At 46.9% G+C, this 20230-nt stretch overlaps 1 protein-coding gene across 22 annotated transcripts in view; it reads right to left on the bottom strand.

The window, feature by feature from the left end:
• nrcama (neuronal cell adhesion molecule a) overlaps positions 1-20230 on the bottom strand; it is a 498783-nt gene that overhangs the window by 395596 nt on the left and 82957 nt on the right. For 21 of the 22 annotated variants that reach the window (XM_086008649.1, XM_086008662.1, XM_086008653.1 and 18 more), the window contains one exon: positions 5798-5879. The exons of the other annotated variant lie outside the window; for it this stretch is intronic. The gene's annotated coding sequence lies outside the window, so the exon portion shown is untranslated. The remainder of the gene's footprint in view (positions 1-5797; positions 5880-20230) is intronic. 22 annotated transcript variants of the gene reach the window in all.

Here is a 20230-nt window from a genome sequence, read left to right as displayed (position 1 = left end):
GATGTGTCCTAGCAGTTTCCAGTTTAAACACGTTTGTTTTCATTAAAGTTCATTAATTTAATTATCTGAGTCGAACTCGGCCTTTTGATAGGAACCTGCGTTCCTACACTTCTACTAACCCAGGACTGGAATCATTCCTCTACTAACCCAGGACTGGAATCATTCTTCTTCTAACCCAGGACTGGAATCATTCCTCTACTAACCCAGGACTGCATTAATTCCTCTAGTAACCCAGGACTGGAATCATTCCTCTACTAACCCAGGACTGGAATCATTCCTCTACTGACCCAGGACTGGAATCATTCCTCTACTAACCCAGGACTGGAATCATTCCTCTACTAACCCAGGACTGGAATCATTCCTCGACTAACCCAGGACTGGAATCATTCCTCGACTAACCCAGGACTGGAATCATTCCTCTACTAACCCAGGACTGGAATCATTCCTCTACTAACCCAGGACTGGAATCATTCCTCTACTAACCCAGGACTGGAATCATTCTTCTACTGACCCAGGACTGGAGTCATTCCTCTACTCACCCAGGACTGGAATCATTCTTCTACTGACCCAGGACTGGAATCATTCCTCTACTAACCCAGGACTGGAATCATTCTTCTACTGACCCAGGACTGGAATCATTCCTCTACTAACCCAGGACTGGAATCATTCTTCTACTAACCCAGGACTGGAATCATTCTTCTACTAACCCAGGACTGGAATCATTCTTCTACTAACCCAGGACTGGAATCTTTCTTCTACTGACCCAGGACTGGAATCATTCCTCTACTAACCCAGGACTGGAGTCATTCCTCTACTAACCCAGGACTGGAGTCATTCTTCTACTGACCCAGGACTGGAATCATTCTTCCACTAACCCAGGACTGGAATCATTTCTCTACTAACCAAGGACTGGAATCATTCTTCTACTAACCCAGGACTGGAATCATTCTTCTACTGACCCAGGACTGGAATCATTCCTCTACTGACCCAGGACTGGAATCATTCCTCTACTAACCCAGGACTGGAATCATTCCTCTACTAACCCAGGACTGGAATCATTCCTCGACTAACCCAGGACTGGAATCATTCCTCGACTAACCCAGGACTGGAATCATTCCTCTACTAACCCAGGACTGGAATCATTCCTCTACTAACCCAGGACTGGAATCATTCCTCTACTAACCCAGGACTGGAATCATTCTTCTACTGACCCAGGACTGGAGTCATTCCTCTACTCACCCAGGACTGGAATCATTCTTCTACTGACCCAGGACTGGAATCATTCCTCTACTAACCCAGGACTGGAATCATTCTTCTACTGACCCAGGACTGGAATCATTCCTCTACTAACCCAGGACTGGAATCATTCTTCTACTAACCCAGGACTGGAATCATTCTTCTACTAACCCAGGACTGGAATCATTCTTCTACTAACCCAGGACTGGAATCTTTCTTCTACTGACCCAGGACTGGAATCATTCCTCTACTAACCCAGGACTGGAGTCATTCCTCTACTAACCCAGGACTGGAGTCATTCTTCTACTGACCCAGGACTGGAATCATTCTTCCACTAACCCAGGACTGGAATCATTTCTCTACTAACCAAGGACTGGAATCATTCTTCTACTAACCCAGGACTGGAATCATTCTTCTACTGACCCAGGACTGGAATCATTCCTCTACTGACCCAGGACTGGAATCATTCCTCTACTGACCCAGGACTGGAATCATTCCTCTACTGACCCAGGACTGGAGTCATTCCTCTACTAACCCAGGACTATTCATCTATTAATAATCAATGGAATTGAAAGGAATATCTCAGTCTATTGTGTGGCAATGCTGTTGAGAGATGTCCTTCACAAGGAACCTGCTGCTCTCCTCCTTCAATGGAATGCCTTTCATTTTATAACTTTACCATTATCCAGGAGCATTTTAGCCTAAAATTGCCTACTCAATATTTTATTAAATTAGTGATGAAGGAATTTGCCATCAACATGTTCACTGACTTGTCATTGGGCGCAGGGAGGAATTTCTAAATTGCATAAATAACATACACTTTTCAAACAGAAAGTTGAGATAGGCTATATTCTCTGCAGTGTCCCATTACCATTAAATAATAATCCTATCTAACAGCCTCAGAACAGATCTGCTGTGTGATAAAGCCAGAAAGCACTCAGACAAGAGATGTGGTCAGCTACAGTAGTCCAGTAGGGAGTTTTCAATGGGCGTCATTCTGGACATCAGGGACGGGTTTACCTGCCTTTGAATATCATTGTGACCCTCTTCAACTAAGTATTGATGCAGAGTGACCTTGGTTTAGCATTACCAACCCCCCAGAATTATCCTGGAGTCTCCATGAAGTAAGGATTAATCTCTTGGACACTGCTGTGAGCAACCCAGGAGACAAATCATTGGCGTGCTAAAAAATGGTGTTTTCTGCATTTCCTTTGAACAGTTTTGTTTCTCAGTTATAAAAACATTGAAGATTGTTGTGGGGGGGAGGGGGGGGCGAAAGAGAGGCTACCTGATTGGATGAGGTGGGAGATCATGTGATAAAACCTCCAGGAATATGTCCATCCATAGTTGGCAACCCAACCTTAGATGCGAGTTGCATTTTTCCTGCTTTTCCTCTCTCCCCAACTCCTCCACCACGATTCTTGCTGTGATATAGTTCCACGGTGCTGGCAGCACCCTAAGCTCTTCCTACTCTGCCTACATGACCTTTACGGCGAGCTTCAGCAAGCTGATCGGTTGTGGCTGAGGCGGCCAAATGATAACAGCGTTTGCACTATTAATCGTGCATTGCGACAGAAACAATGTGGTTAGTAAATCAAGAAATCCTGATCACACTGTAGCGTTTAAGTCGATGCTTCATTCACTTTCATAGCGCTCAAGGTGCTGATCTTGGTGTTCTGATTGAAGATTTATCTCTTGCTGAAGCAACAATGCTAAAATGAGCCTATCCTAAACCTCCAGGCCCTCAAAGTTCAAACAGGACAAAGGAGGAAATAATGCATTTAAGTACAAATAGGATGGAGTTGCCTGAGCCTCTTGGGCCAGAGTCCAAGGGCCCACAGGCCACACATTGCCCATATGCCGCAGCCTGGGCAAACCTGCCCTAGAATCGCCTCACGAACCCTTAAGGCCCTGGGACCTTATTTTGAAAACCTACACTCTACATCTAATCTCAAATTCTAATTTTGATGTCTTTATAGGTCAAACTCAGACGTATTGGTGGTGTAACAGCTGTGGCTCAGTGGGTAGCACACTCACCTTTGAGTCAGAAGTTTGAGCACATAAATCTAGGCTGACACTCCAGTGCAGTGCTGAGGGAGTGCTGCACTGTCGGAGGTGTCATCTTTCGGATGAGATGTTAAACCTAGGCCCTGTCTGCTCTCAGGTGAACGTAAAAGATTCCAGGGCACTCTTTCGAAGAGGAGGAGCAGGGGAGTTATCCCCGGTGTCCTGGCCAATATTTATCCCTCAATCAACATAACAAAAACAGATTACCTGGTCATTATCACACTGCTGTTTGTGGGAGCTTGCCGTGTGCAAATTGGCTGCCGCGTTTCCCACATTACAGCCGTGATTACAGTTCAAAAGTGCTTCATTGGCTGTAAAGCGCGTTGGGACAGCCGATGGTCGTGAAAGGTGCTATATAAATGTAAGTCTTTCTTTCTTGACAATAGTTAGGAGAAATCTTAAATATGAGCACATTGACCTATTCCTATTTCTGACATGTTTGTGGGATCAATATGTGAACCCTCTCAAAGCACTTGGATCAAAGATAAATCTAACCAACTATATGATGGTTCACAAGTACGTGCAGATGGATCCATCACCCTTAACCTCTAAGCACCAAGAGGGAGATGGTATATGTGCCCTTATTAATTCATCACTGGGGAGATGGGTTCTCGTCAGAAGAGAAGCTGGCACACGTGCAGTTTAAATATTTATTCTTTTGCCAACATTCTTCCCCTGTGGACGGTGTCTCCTTGCTGCTTAAGTTCCATGGGAACTGCTTGTGTGCAGAATGAACGAGGCCGGGATCAGTTCCCAACTGTGATGCCCTCCATGGTTCAAGAGTTCCCGCCGCTAATACTTTCTAAACTGACAATGAAGAATGGCGAGGTATCAAAGGGCTGCCAGCTGGACCTCAACAACAGTCAGCGCATACAGGGGAGGGGAGATTACATTTGGAGGAGGGGCTTTTATCTCGGATTCTGTTCTACCGTAGAGTGCAGTTGGTATTGGCAACAACTTGTATTTATATAGCGCCTTTAAGATAGTAAAATGTCCCAAGGCGTTTCACAGGAGCATTATCAAACAAAATTTGACACCAATCCAAATCAGGAGACATTAGGGCAGATTGGTCAAAGAGGTAGATTTCAAGGAGCGTCTTAAAGGAGGAAATAGATGTAGAGAGGCGGAGAGGTTTAGGGACAGAATTCCAGAACTTAGGGCCTAAGCAGCTAAAGGCACGGCCACATGAGCGAATATAATCAGGGATGCTCAAGAGGCCAGAATTGGAGGAGCGCAGAGATCTCAGAGGGTTGTAGAGCTGGAGGAGATTACAGAGATAGGGAGGGGCGAGGCCATGGACGGATTTGAAAACAAGGATGAGAATTTCAAAATTGAGGCGATACTTAATCGGGAGCCAATGTAGGTCAGTGAGCACAGTGGTGATGGGTGAACAGGACTTGGTGCAAGTTAGGACACGGGCAGCCGAGTTTTGGTTGAGCGCAAGTTTACATAGGGTAGAATGTGGGAGGCCAGCCAGCAGTGCGTTGGAATAGTCAAGTCTAGAGGTAACAAAGGCATGGATGAGGGTTTCAGCAACAGATGAGTTGAGGCAGGGCGAAGACGGGCGATGTTACGGAGGTGGAAATAGGCGGTCTTAGTTATGGTGCGGATGTGTGGTCGGAAGTTCATTTTAGAGTCAAATATGACACCAAGGCTGTGAACAGTGTGGTTCAGCCTCAGACAGATGTTAGGGAGAGGGATGGAGTCAGTGGCTAGGGAACGGAGTTTGTGGCGGGGACTGAAAACAATGGCTTCGGTCTTCACAATATTTAGCTGGAGGAAATTTCTGCTCATCTATAACTGGATGTCGGACAAGCAGTCTGACAATTTAGAGACTGTAGAGGGGTCCAGAGAAGTGGTGGTGAGGTAGAGCTGGTTGTCGTCAACATACATATAGAAAATTGACGCTGTGTTTTTGGATGATGTCGCCGAGGGGCAGATGAGAAATAGGAGGAGGCCAAGGATAGATCCTTGGGGGACACCAGAGGTAGCGATGTGGGAGCGGGAAGAGAAGCCATTGCAGGTTATGATTAGATAGATAAGAATGGACCAGGCAAGTGCAGTCCCATCCAGCTGGACGACGGTGGTGAGGTGTTGGAGAAGGATGGTCTGGTCAACCATGTCAAAGGCTGCAGATCAAGTTGAGAAAGACGAGGCGGGATAGCTTACCTTTATCACAGTAGCATAGGATGTAATTTGTGACTTTGATGAGAACTGTTTTGGTACAGTGGCAGGGGCAGAAACCTGCGTGGAGGGATTCAAACATGGAGTTCCGGGAAAGATGGGAATGGATTTGAGAGGCAACAACACATTCAAGGACATTGGAGAGGTTGGAGATGGGATGGTAGTTTGTAAGGGCGGAGGAGTCAACGGTTGATATTTTGAGGAGCGGGGTGATGACAACTCACTGAGCTCTCCTTGCAATGGCCTGCAATCATTCACAGCCGATTAAAACTTGTATATATTTAGAGAACAAAAAAATGGAAGTACTTGCATTTATATAGCGTCTTTCACAACCTCAGAATGTCCCAATGCACTTTACAGCCAATAAAGTACTTTTTGAAGTGTAGTCACTGCTGTAATGCAAGAACATTATCTGTTTAAAAAAAAAGTACAAACCAGATGAACAGTGCTGAAATAGCAGATGAATCATATTAGTATTCGCACTGTGAATTAAGCGATGCTAACATAATAAACATCAATGCAACACAAAAGGAGATTATGAAAGCTAATAGGCTTTCCAGCAAAGTTAAATAGATATGCATTCGTGCCTTCAATGCCAGAAGACTCAGCAATGCAAGGGTAAACGTCACAGGAGCATGAAAAATTGCCTTCTATTCTCTAACAAACGCTGCGCATGCACCTTGTTTAAAAAAAACTGAATAGCATCCTTTTGCACCGCCCAACATTTGTGTCATCTGTCTGCACTTATTAACGGTGCTCAACATTCCTCTTCCCATCACATCACTGAATTTGAATGTCCGATTACATTACTGAAAAAAACAGCGGAAATAAATTTAAAGATATTGGGCTGTAATTTGCGGCCCTACGGTGGCGGACGAGGTGTGTACGCGCCCGTAAGGGCCGCGCAAGTTCCGGGTTTAGGCATGAGCATATGTTAAAACCAGGAGCTTGCGATCAATCAAGAATCTTCTTGACAGATCGCACGCATCCCTGCGGGAAGCCTCCGACCGCAAATTCAGGGCCACTGCATTTATCTACCACCTTTCACAACCTCAGGATGTCCCAAAGCACTTCACAGCCAATGAATTATTTTGAAAGTGCAATCGCTGTTGTTAATGTGGGCACATCTCACTCAAAGAATGGCCAATTGGGTGAGGAACAGCATGATCCCACAAAGAGCATTGAGATAAATGACCAGGTTATTTGAGTGAAGAATGTTGGCCAGAGCTCCAGAACAGGTGATCTTCAATGACCATCTGAACAGGTCCTTAGTTTAATGTCTGATCTGAAGGACACCATCAGTGACAATGCAGCACTCCCTCTCAGCACTCCCCCTCAAGTGTCAGCCCAGATCACATGCGCAATTCCTGGAGTGGGACTTGAATCCAGGATCGACTGACTTGGAAGAACAAGTGCTACCAACTGCGCCAAACTGACACTTAAAAGACAACGGATTCTTTACGAGATGACCAGTGAGCAATTATTCAATTTTATATAGATTCTTCTTTTGCAATCAATTTTTCCCTCCTGAAGACTATCATTGAGGTGCTGGTCCAGAGGAGCCAGCAGTCCCCTTGTTCCTCACCCAACTGGCCATTCTTTATGAGTGGGCCCTGACAGTGAGCATCTTCAAATGGACAGTGACCAGGAGTGGGAACCCTGGTTGCTTTTTCCTTTCCTTAGACTGGAGGTGTAGTCGTCAATTGTAGCTCCACAGCTATTACCCTGACTGAGAGTATCTAACTTGGCACAGACTGGGGATCAACTGTGGGACATTGCAAACTGTGACTTCCCATCACTGCACGTGATGCATTGACCCACAAGGGAATCCGTGGAGCCACGTTCCATCAACGACACCTCAAAATGGGAAACCTCCAATGGAGCAGAACTCCTTCAGGATAAATCGCCCAACGTTCACTTAAATAGGCCACAGTACCGTGAAAACTGATTAAATGAATCGTGATTTTGCCAAGTCACTTTATTGACTTAACCGTTCTGAGATTTTGTCCGTTTTAACTGCTGTATTAGGTTTGGCAAGACGATACGGTCAGTAGGTTGGCGAGAACGAATGAGTTGTGGGAGAGTATTGCCGTTCCTCCAGGAGAAAGACACTTTAATGTAAAGATGTTTATCCATTGACATTGCGACAGCCTCTGCCATTGCTGAAACCCACAACCCATGATGAACTCAACTTCATCCATGTCACTGCTCACTGGATAGTTCACCTGAATAAAAGTACTGTTCTGTGTTCAGTTAGTTGACCTCAATAGGGGATCACTGTTGGCCTCAATGTTTTTGGGGTGCACTCTCAGAGGCAGTATCAGCAATTCATTACACTCCCAGCAAGTCCCTCCTCTAACACTCAGGTGTGCCAGATTCCAGGGTGTGGCTCATACCAAATGTAATCGTGAGTCCAGTTTACCCTCAAGGCTCAATTATTTGAATTAGCCTGAACTACCAGTCTGTGCTGCTGAACAGTGGGATGTTCCAACACTGTTCGACTGAAAAAAGCTACAGCCGCACGCAACACTCCTGAACCGGTAAAAAAAAAATCAGCTGGTTTTCCGATTTTAATAGAAGAACCCATTCCCAACCCAAGTACTGCTCCAAATTCCAGCCGCTTGCCACATTTGAGAGGTGTGGGACTCGGAAAGGTGCGTGTATTGCACAGCTAGGCAGTTTAATCACTACAGAACTTGTTCGACGTGACAGTCTCCAAAATGCTCGATACCCAGCGTGAAATCAGTCAGGCTCTGGATTTGATTTTAAATTAAAACTGCAGGCAATGTTCGATTTGTCTCGCGGTATAAATACAAGAAAATAATCCTAAAATAACTCGTGATTTAAATCAAATTGGTTTGGTAGATCCACACTGGACATCATTAATACACTGAATGTTGGAACATGAACTCAGGAAGCTTTAAGGAGCAGGTCAATGGTTATCAACTGAAGTGTACACTTCGTTACAAGCTATATAAATTGCTCGATTACAAATTGAAGTCACCACTTCCCAAGTTTCCCTTGTGGCCGTAGAATTGCGGTCAGGCACCAATTCCAATTCTACTGCTGGCTGCAGGGTTGGTTAATAAGTTAAGCTGGTAAACTCGAAAAGACTTCAGAGCTTAAAACATGTTTACCCGAACTACTGTGTGTTCAAAATCTTGAATGGTTTTGATAGATTAAATAAGGAGAAACTGTTCCCATTAGCAGAAGGATCGATAACCAGAGGACACAGATTTAAGGTGACTGGCAAAAGAACCAGAAGCGAGATGAGGAAACCTTTTTCTTTTTAAAAACACAGCAGTTATGATCTGGAATTCACTGCCTGAAAGGGCGGAAGGAGATTCAACAGTAACTTTCAAAAGAGAATTGGATAAATACTTGAAGGAAAACAGTTAACAGGGCTATGGGGAAAGAGCAGCGGACTGGGATTAAATAAAAATTCATTTATGGGATCTGGGCGTCGCTGGAAAGGCCAGCATTTATTGCCCAGCCCTAGTTGCCCTTGAGAAGATGTTAAGAAGCCCTTCTTGAACCGCTGCAGTCCGTATGGTGAAGGTACTCCCACAGTGCTGTTAGGGAGTTCCAGGATTTTGACCCAGCGACGATGAAAGAATGGTGATATATTTCTAAGTCAGGATGGTGTGTGACTTGCAGGGGAACTTGGAGGTGGTGGTGTTCCCACCATGCGTCTGCTGCCCTTGTCCTTCTAGGTGGTAGAGGTCGCGGGTTTGGGAGGTTCTGTCGAAGAAGCCTTGGCGAGTTGCTACAGTGCATCGTGTAGATGGTACATACTGCAGCCACGGTGCGCCGGTGGTGGATGGGGTGCCAAACAAGCAGGCTGTTTTGTCTTGGATGGTGTCGAGTTTCTTGCCTGGATGAGTGCAGCTCCAACAACATTCAAGTGGAGAGTATTCACTCACACTCCTGACTTGTGCCTTGTAGATGGTGGAAAGGCTTTGGGGTAGTCAGGAGGCGAGACAGAATACCCAGCCTCTGAATTGCTCTTGTAGCCACTGCATTTATGTGGCTGGTCCAGTTAAGTTTCTGATCAATGGTGACCTGACCCCTAGGATGTTGATGGTGTGGGATTCATTGATGGTAATGCCATTGAATGTCAAGGGGAGGTGGATAGACTCTCTTTTGTTGGAGTTGGTTATTGACTGGCACTTGTGTGGTGCAAATGTTGCTTGCCACGCATCAGCCCAAGCCTGAATGTCATCCAGGTCTTGCTGCATGCGGGTATGGACTGCTTCATCATCTGAGGAGTTGCGATTGGAACTGAACACTGTGCAATCATCAGCAAACATCCCCACTTCTGACCTTACGCTGGAGAAAAGGTCATTGATGAAGCAGCTGAAGATGGTTGGGCCTAGGACACTGCCCTGAGGAACTCCTGAGCAATGTCCTGGGGCGGAGATGATTGGCCTCCAAAAAACACAACCATCTTCCTTTTGTGTTAGGTATGGCTCCAGCCAGTAGACTTTTCCCCCTGATTCCCATTGACTTCAGTTTTACTAGGACTCCTTAATGCTGCACTCGGTCAAATGCTGCCTTGATGACAAAGGCAATCACTCTCACCTCACCTCTGGAATTCAGCTCTTTTGTCCATGTTTGGACCAAAGCTGTAATGAGGTCTGGAGCCAAGTGGTCCTAGCAGAACACAAACTGAGCATTGGTGAGCAGGTTATTGGTGGTTAATTGGATAAATCTACCAAAAACGCTGCACAGGCTCAATGGGCCAAATGGCATCCTTCTGTGCTGTATCATTCTATGAGTCTATTCTATTCTATGATTCTATGTGAAGGATAAACACCAACACAGACTGGTTGGGTTGAATGGCCTCTTTCTGTGTTGTAATTTCTATGTCTATGGCAACCGGTCATTTCAGCAGATTACACATAACTGTCCATCGTACATTCCCAGGTCAGTGGAGAGTGTTGGGGAACTCCCTGCATTAACTCAAGCTATAAAGTTACACCAATATTGACAGAACAGTAATCTCTCGTGTTTCTGTCTCAGCTGATAATTACAAATCAGCAAAAGCAATTTATAACATTTTATCACATTGTTAAAATGTCTCCAATGCTTCATACAGCGGACTTTGGCAGTCCATTGCCTGTTAACAGGTCATCATAGAGTCACCAACTCTGGACAGCCGTACTCCAGGAGGTTTCATCACATGACCTCCCACCTCGATTGCCCCGCCCCCCCCCCAATCTCCTAATGAATAAAAATGTTCAATTAAAATATAAACTTTTTTAATGCCCCTATGATTTTTTTCTCGGGTTGCTCGCAGGAGTGTCCAGGAGATTAATCTTCAATTTCTGGAGACTCCAGGATAATCCTGGAGGGTTGGTAACGTTATGTCACCAAATGTGGCGGGCATTTTGTGCCAGCAGCTTCTGACAACCCGAGCTGCAACATCCAATTCCCCTTCAACATACACAAACCTCGATATCCTCAGCTGCCTTGCTCCATTTTTCTGCTGTTTGTCATGTACTAAAAAGGGCCTTCAGTCCTCCTGATCTACTATCGGTCATTTTTATAGTGTCAGCTGTGGTTCAGTTGGTAGCTCTTGCCTCCAAGTCAGAAAGTTGTGGGTTCAGGTCCCACTCCATGGACTTGAGCACAAAAAGCTAGGCCGGCACTCCAGTGCAGTACTGAGAGAGTGCTGCACTGTCAGAGTTGCCATCTTTCGGATGTGATGTTGAACCGAGGCCTCGTCTGCTCTCTCAGGTGGATGTAAAAGATCCCACGGCACTATTTCAAAGAAGAGCAGGCGAGATCTGCCTGCTGTCCTGGCCAACATTTATCCCTCAATCAACATCACTAAAAACAGGATTATCTGGTCAGTGTCACATTGCTGTCTGTGGGAGCTTGCTGTGCACAAATTGGCTGCCGTATTTCCTACATTAAGCAGTGACTACACTTCAAAAAGTACTTCATTGGCTGTAAAGCACTTTGGGCTGTCCGGTGGTCGCTGTCTAAATGCAACTCTTCCTTTACTTTTGAGCAATGCTGCCCACAACACAGCCGCCCTCACCGTTGGTCTCCGAGGACCTGAGCCCGAGCCCAGTACGTGGGAATAAGAAGTTTGCAAAACTCGTGAAAAGTTCACTCAGCTTCGTGCAGTGCCTAATTCAGCAGTTTCGCCGTAGTTTCTGCTGATGAATGAAGGATGAAATCTGCACAGTCATCCCCTTCTCAAATAGCACAGATTTCCCACCAGATGTGTTCCACGTTTGCTTTTTTCCCCCTGCCTGTCAATTTTCTTGACCTCTTGCTGTTGGGCACTGGAAACCCTCTGGTACCTCACCCACGTGACCATTCATTGTGAGAGTGCCGCAGGCTAATTCACAATGAAGGGCATCACAGCGCAACCCGACCTTGTTCTCACCCGACCACCCAGCACACGCACTTTCCGACAACAATCACTGGTTAACAATTAGGAGGGGAAACCAGGGCTGATTTTTCCCCCCTCGCTGTCCCAGGGGTGCTAAATCTCCAACTACTACCTGGGATGGGATCAACTTCTGCATACAGAAAGTTCAAGCCAAGACCTTCTGGTCTTTGTGGCTTGGTACAGTATCAGATCACACCCTTCCTCACCAGGCTCAATATCACTTTCTTCAACAGCAAGATTTCCTACCCGATGGTTTAATGAGGACATTATACTGGCGAGATTTTCACAACAGACGTGGCTTCGGAAACAATAGGCAGCACACACCATTTCCACACTGCCTCAGTGAGCACTGCGGGAGGACCTTGCAGCATCCCAGATAGTACCTGTTGCTGTGTGACCTTCTGACATGAGTTTGGATAACTCCATCTTCCCAATCCCAAGTCGGCGAGCAAGAAAACCAGGAGGGGGCACCTCTGGATCCCAGCTCGTCAACATCCCACAGCCAGAAAAGGGCAGGAGTGGAGACAGAAGGAGCAGCAAGTTTGCCGAGGACAGCAGGCGAAGGAGAGACGGGCACTGGAATACCACCGCTGTTTACATCAAAACAGAGTTTCCTCAACGGTGCAACAAGTCCGGGCACTTAACTAAACGATAACATGCAATGGACTCCACAATCTGTTTCACTGAAGTGCACCTTCCTTGTCCATTCACTCTGCGGCAAAATTTAACAGAGGGAAATTGTGGGTCATTTTTTAATGGTGGAGTGTCCCCAGATTGCTGATCGTCGATGTGGGGTGGGTGTGTCGGTGTTTCGGGAGGTACAAGGATGGATTGCCCCGTGAGGTGGCGACACTTCATTGGAACATGGGTCAAGCGTGAGGTCGGTAACTCTGATTGGACGTATTCCTGGAGGTTTCATCACATGACTTCCCACTTCCAACTGCCCGCCAATCCACTTTTTCCCCGTCTCCAATATTATTATATAACTCCAACAAAAGTGCTCAAAGAAAATGTTAAAAACGCTCATTTTTAATGCCCTGTGTTTGTATCCGTGCATCTGCGTGCATGCATGATTCTCTCCCCCCCGCCCTTCCTTGGTTCTGTTCCTTTTTAAATGCTGTTCATCTGTAATTCCTTTCCATTTTGAGGAAGGGTGCCCACCTGAACTTTTAGTCTGTTACCTCCTCTGTTCTCTCCACAGACACCAACTAACCGGTTTCCTGCATTTTCGGTTTTAGATTTCCAGCATCGGCAGTTGTTCAAGCAATAGTCAGGCCACAAGTAAAGGAGGTGGCTGACTAGCCATGGTGGCTGTGTGGGGGAAAAGCCCTGCCCTGTGTAGCACTGAGCCACGAGGTCCCGGCTCCAAGCCCTGGCAGGTGTTGTCGGCTAATCTCAGGTGGGATGGCGGCAGGGAGCAATACGTGTGATCGAGAGAGACGGGACGAAGGGGTGGGTGGGTGGGGGGGTGGGGGGGAAAATCAGCCAGGGTTTCTGCTCCTTACTGCAATCCAAATCATCCTGGCTGTAAAGTGTCCATTTGTGAACAGGACTGGGCTTGGCTGCGATGCCCCACACAGTTGAATAGTTTGCCAACACTCCCCTAGCTACGCTCAGACAAGAGCTGCCTACATAACAACACTCACTGCATTGCGAACATTCTTACTTGCATGCAGGTTTTGGGGACAGGTGCAATAAAGTGCTTTGTAAAATCGAGAGAGAGAGAGAGAGAGAGAGCACGAGGAGCCGTAAAACTTGGTGGGGAAAACAATTAAGCCCACGGATTCCTCAATCTGATGGGCCTATTGGTGGGTGGGGTTGGCGGGGGGGGGGGGGAAAAGAGAGGAGGAGACTGTGCTGGTAACTCCAGCGCAAGCCTGCATTGCCAAAACTATAAAACACAAAGAGGAAGCAGTCAACAGAACGTGGGGGCGTTGGCAAATCTGTACACCTTCAAAAGTGTTCCTGGTGCAATCGCACTTTCACGATTCAAGTGTCACCTGCACAGGGCAACAAATCAAACACAGCTTTTTCCTAACATTTATCAGGCAGCTCCTTTGGGAAGAGGCCCAGTCAAGGCAGTTGCGACATGGGGAAAATGCATCTAATGGATATGGATAAACAAATATAAAAACACCATTAATAAATAGCATTAAGCATGTGGCGCAGCTGCTATTTCACAGTTTATCGCTTCACCCGGTGGTAAATTTATTGCCTCTTTTACTCAGCACACTATAGACATTAGAAAAAAGCAGGAAAATGCCTGCTTTAAGAAGAATTTTGACACCGGTTTTAAAAATAAATGTAAAATTACCACACTGAATTACTTATGCAGGGGCAACTGTTTTACCAGGCTCACGTTGGAAATGTGTATTCCCAGCCGGTGATTTACCATTCATTTGGGGTGGGAGTGAGCAGTTTCCAGATGCGTGCTACAGGAGCATGTCATGGAGTTGCCCCGGTGTCTTATATTAAGTCATTGCTCCACATGCACCACGAGTTAATTTGAGGTACAGTGACTGTTGTTGTGTAGATTCATTAGTTGCACCAGGACATCCACACACCAGCACAGTGTCACGTGTCTGAATGGGTTCTGCCCTCACTTGGGCAGAGGGTTTAACCGGCGAGGCTACTTGTGTTCGAGACCTCTCGGCTTTTGAGACAAGATTTTACTGGTTAAAACAGCATCAAAATAATAAAAGCAAATGACCTGCTTCATGGGGAAGGAACTCGAGATCCTGGGACTATTCCCACTGGAGCACAGAAGGCCAAGAGGAGATTTAACAGAGATTTTTAAAAATTGTGAAAGGGTAAATGGGGGAAAAATCATTTCCTCTGGTTGGAAAGTCAGTGGTAAGGAGTGATCAATTTAGAATTATCACTGAGACAATGAGGAGAAAGGTTAGGAGAGATTGCTTTAAGCAGAGGGTTGTTGGGAGCGCGGAATGTGTCGCACCAGAGAGTGGTTGAGGGGGAGAATGGGCACTGTAATGTATATACCTTTAAGGGGGGGGGGGGGGAACTACTTTTTACAGCTCATGTATACTGTAGTACCGGCAGTGACCACACCTGTATATAGCACTGAGTAGTAATCTGTACGGGCAGTTGCAGTGTGAGCCAAGTTGAGTAAACACCTGTTATACCGTTCTCCTGCAGTCTGTGTCTTATTATACACAGACACAACATTGGCGACAAGGCAAGTTCGAACCTACCTGCAACTCTGCATCACCTCCCGGGGATTCGTTCCTGGAGATCAGTGGATTGGAGGTCAAGGCCAGAGACTCGGGCATTGACCACGGGCAACCGCCCAGTCATCCAGCAGAGACTCGAGAATTGCGGGGGAGGCTGTCAAGAGCCAGGCTTGGCTTTCCAGTTGAGGTGGTCCAGCGAAACGGGCTGGCAACAGGTAGTGCGCAGACCCTTCCCGGACAGCGGCAGGCTAGAGGCCGACCGAGTGGCACAGCAAAGGGCCGAGCAGCGTCGACGGGGGAGAGAGAGAGAGAGAGAGAGAGAGAGAGGGCAGAGCGCACAGGGCGCAGCCAGTGTTCAGGGGCCGAGCAGCGTCGGAGAGAGGGAGAGACAGACGCGCAGAAACCCGCGAGGCGCCGCCATTGCCACGAGGACCGCCAAAAGCGGCGTTGGCAGAAGCGCAGGAGAAGCGCGCGAAACCTACAGGGCGCCGCCATTGCCACGAGAACCGCCGGGAGCGGCGTTGGCAGCAGCGGGGGAGGAAGGAAAGCGCGGGAGACGCCATTTTAAGCCATTGGAAGACGCCATTTTAAACCACACCCAAAATGCCGAAGAGTGGCAGTATCACCGCATTTGACAATGAAGTCGAAGATTGGACTACATATGTCGAACGAATAGAGGTGTACTGCAAGGCAAATGAGGTGTCAGATGACAAGAAAGCGTCGGTATTGTTAAATTTAATGGGTGCAAACATGTATGGTTTATTACGAAATCTAGTAACCCCAACGAAGCCAATGGAAAAGAGTTTTGAAGACATAGTAACGATACTACAGGGACATTTAAACCCCACACCGCTGCTGATAGCAGAAAGATTCCAGTTTCACAAACGGAACCAGCATAAGGATGAAAGCAATGCTGATTATTTAACAGAACTGCGCAAACTATCGAAACACTGCCAGTTTGGAGCGGGACTGGCAGATACCTTAAGGGACAAGTTTGTGTGTGGGCTTCAAAGTGAAGGAACCCAGAAACAGCTTTTATCTGAAAAGGACCTTACGCTGGAAAAGGCTTTCAGCATTGCGGTATCATATGAAGCAGCAGCACGGGGCGCTGCAGAGATACAACAGAGACCGCAAGAATATGGCACAACCGAAATGTCATATGGAACAGAGAAGTGCTATCGCTGCGGCAGAACAACACACGACCAGAATGATTGCTGGTTCAAAGACAAAGTGTGCAGACAGCGTGGAAAAGTAGGACACATAGCACGAGTCTGCAGGTCGGGAAAGAAAACCAGCAATAAGAAACCTACCAAAGGAAAGTACAAGAAGGTACATAAGATAACAGAGAATAGTTCAGACGAACAAAAGAGTGATAACGACTCCGAAAGCAGGGAACTGAGTTGTCTGAAACTACATGTGATCACAACGGAGGATCACCGAACCATTTGGGTCACTCTCAAGTTAGCAGGAGTCCAGGTAAAGATGGAATTGGACACAGGATCAGCCCTAACAGTCGTAAACCGACGGGACTACGAGCGGCTATTCTCACACATACCCTTGAGAGACACAAAAATTATTTTGAAGACGTACACGGGGCAAAAAGTCTACCCCAAAGGAAAAATAAGGGTGACCGTTATATATAACGGTAAGGAAACACCAAAACTAGACCTGTATGTATTGCAAGATGGAGGACCACCATTACTGGGACGTGAATGGATCCGGAAAGTAAAACTGGATTGGCATTCCATACAGACACTGACTGCGGCTGACAAAAAGGATGACGTCGTCACACCTGGGCGACTGTCAAAGATCCTAACTGACGCGAAAGAAGTGTTCCAGCAAGGACTCGGAACACTAAAAGGCATGACAGCGATGATTAAAATTGAAGAAAACGCAAGCCCTTTTTTTTTTTTTTTTTTTTTTAAGGCCCAGCCGTCGAAGCAGAGCTGGAGAGTCTGGAACGTTCAGGTGTACTGTCCAAGGTAAACTGGAGCGAGTGGGCTACACCCATCGTCCCTGTGATGAAAAAGTCGTTGAGCAGCATGCCTGGGGAACCAAGGAAGGTTCGCATCTGTGGGGACTTTAAGGTAACAGTGAACCCGGTCCTTCACACCGTACAATATCCACTTCCGCGGATTGAAAATATTTTCGCCTCGCTATCTGGAGGGAAACGCTTCACTAAGATTGATCTGGCCCAGGTGTATCTGCAAATGGAGGTAGAAGAAGCATCAAAAAATACCTCACAATCAACACCCATAAAGGTCTCTACCAATACAACTGGTTGGTATTCGGGGTAGCATCAGCTCCGGCTATTTGGCAGAGGGCAATGGAACAAGTCCTGCAAGGGATCCCAGGGACCCAGTGTTATTTGGACGACATCCTGGTCACGGGCGAAAATGACAGTGATCACCTTGCCAATCTGGAGCAGGTGCTCACTAGATTGCAGGAATATGGGCTCCGAGCTAACCGCCCCAAATGAGAGTTTTTTAGAAAACAGATCTCGTATTGTGGCCACATTATCGATAAAGAGGGGTTACATAAGTCCCCAGAGAAGATTGAGGCAGTAGTCAAGGCTCCAGCACCGGAAAATATGTCACAACTGAGGTCGTTCCTCGGGCTGGTAAACTGCTACCATAAGTTCTTGCCAAATTTGTCGATAATACTACACCCACTGAACACCCTACTGCAAACTGGGGTGCCATGGAAGTGGAGTGACGAATGTAGACGAGCTTTCCAGAAGAGCAAAACACTAATCACATCGAAAGAGGTATTGGCCCATTACAACCCGGCATTACCAATTCAGTTGGCATGTGATGCGTCACCCTACGGCATTGGAGCGGTGCTGTCGCACAAATTCTCGGACGGCTCAGAGAGGCCAATAGCCTTTGCATCACAATCACTAACCTCAGCCGAGCGTAACTACGCCCAGATTGACAGGGAGGCCCTCAGCTTAGTGTGGGGAGTGAAAAAGTTCAACCACTATCTGCACGGGCAGAAATTCACCTTGCTGACTGATCACCAGCCTCTTGTCTCCATTTTTAATCCGAAGAAGGGCGTTCCGGTAATGACTGCGCAGCGACTACAAAGATGGTCACTTTTTCTAGGGGCGCACCACTATGGGATTGAATAGAAGGGCACGAAACAGCATGGAAATACTGATGGGCTATCACGCCTGCCACTGCCTACTGCAGAGGAAGCACCAGCAGTGGATCCTGTCGAAATATTCCATTCGACTATAGTTGAATACCTACCGGTAACTAACGCTTGTATCGAAAAGGAAACCCGAAATGACCCGACACTGTCTCGGGTATATGGTTTGACGGTGAAGGGATGGCCAGCACATGGCAACTCACTATTGCCAGCATTCTCAACAAGGAGAGAACAGCTGTCAGTGTGCCGGGGGACCTTGATGTGTGGATCCCGAGTGGTAATTCCACCCAAGTTAAGGGATAGAGTGCTCAATGAGCTTCATGAGGGTCATCTAGGAGGGGTAAAAATGAAAAGCCTAGCCAGGGCTTATGTGTGGTGGCCGGGAATCGATAAACAAATCGAGGACCTGACCAAGAGCTGCTCAGGATGCCAGAAAGTCCAAAATGCACCACCCATGGGAGTGGCCCTCATCTCCATGGCAACGGGTGCATATTGATTTTGCTGGTCCATTCATGGGCTCAATGTTTTTAATAGCCGTGGATGCGCACTCGAAATGGCCTGAGGTCATCAAAATGTCCTCCACCACGGAGAAAACTATTGCAGTCCTACGGACCATTTTTGCCAGGAATGGCTTGCCAGAACAGATTTGCTCCGACAACGGACCACAGTTTGTGTCCGAAGAGTTCCGGAGGTTCTTGAAAAAGAATGGGGTAAGGCATTACACATCCGCCCCGTATCATCCAGCCACAAATGGATTGGCTGAGAGGTTCGTACAAACCTTTAAGAAGGCAATAAAGGCTATGTACAATGACAATATTCCGCTGCAACACAAGGTGGACAATTTCCTGTTCGCCTACCGGAATGCGACACGTGCAGTCACCAACCAGGCCCCAGCCATGATGTTCTTTAACCGAAGGTTAAGATCTCACCTGGATTTGCTCAGACCAAACGTACGAAGAGATGTTGAGAGTAAGCAATTCCAGCACATCCATGAGAAGCCAACAAGGAGCTTCAATGTAGGGCAACCAGTCTTGGCCCGCGACTACCGAACAGAAAAATGGCAGCCAGGAACGATATGCACACGGCAGGGCCCACTAATGTACACAGTGGACATTGGGGAGAGCATCGTGAGACGCCATGCTGACCAGATCCTAGAGTCACAGGAACAAGTCAACCCCATGCCTCGCCCATACGTACCTGGTGATGAACCCGACGTACAGGTCGCATCTACCCCAGAAACAGTAGCATCGGAAGCTGATGAACCAACCGACGACAGGGGGCCAGAATCGCCTCCGCACCAAGAGCAAGACACTCGGGAAAGGCGCTATCCAGAAAGGATCAGGAAGCCTCCCCAAAGACTGAATATATAACTAGACTATTTTCAGCTAATGTTGCATGTTAAAAGTGTTAATTGTAATTAGTTTGATATTTAATTGTTAAATGAGTGTTATGGTACTGTTAATCTAAAAGGGGAGCAATTGTAATGTATATACCTTTAAGGGGGGGAACTACTTTTTACAGCTCATGTATACTGTAGTACTGGCAGTGACCACACCTGTATATAGCACTGAGTAGTAATCTGTACAGGCAGTTCCTGTGTGAGCCACATTGAGTAAACACCTGTTGTACCGTTCTCCTGCAGTCTGTGTCTTATTATACACAGACACAACAGGCACAAGGGCCAATTTCAGCCCAAAAGATGTCTGAAAACTTCTGTCCCGATAATGGGTCAGGCCGTTTTTCAGGTGTTCGACGACTGCCTAAAATGGGCCTTAGGTCCCTTACATATTGAATATATTCAAGGCTGAGATCAGTAGATCTTTGGATTCTAAGGGAATCGAGGGATATGGGGATCGAGTGGGAAAGTGGAGTTGAGGTTGAAGATCAGCCATGATCTTACTGAATGGCGAAGGAGGCTTGGGGGCCATATGGCCTACTCCTGCTCCTAATTCTTATTTCTTATATGTAAATGAGGGGCCCAATGCCTGCTTTAGGC

This window comes from Somniosus microcephalus, chromosome 16, assembly GCF_052327205.1.
Source record: "Somniosus microcephalus isolate GS21.2 chromosome 16, FLI_Smic_1.0, whole genome shotgun sequence".
Taxonomy (NCBI): Eukaryota; Metazoa; Chordata; class Chondrichthyes; order Squaliformes; family Somniosidae; genus Somniosus; species Somniosus microcephalus.
This window is presented reverse-complemented; position numbering and strand designations above follow the sequence as displayed.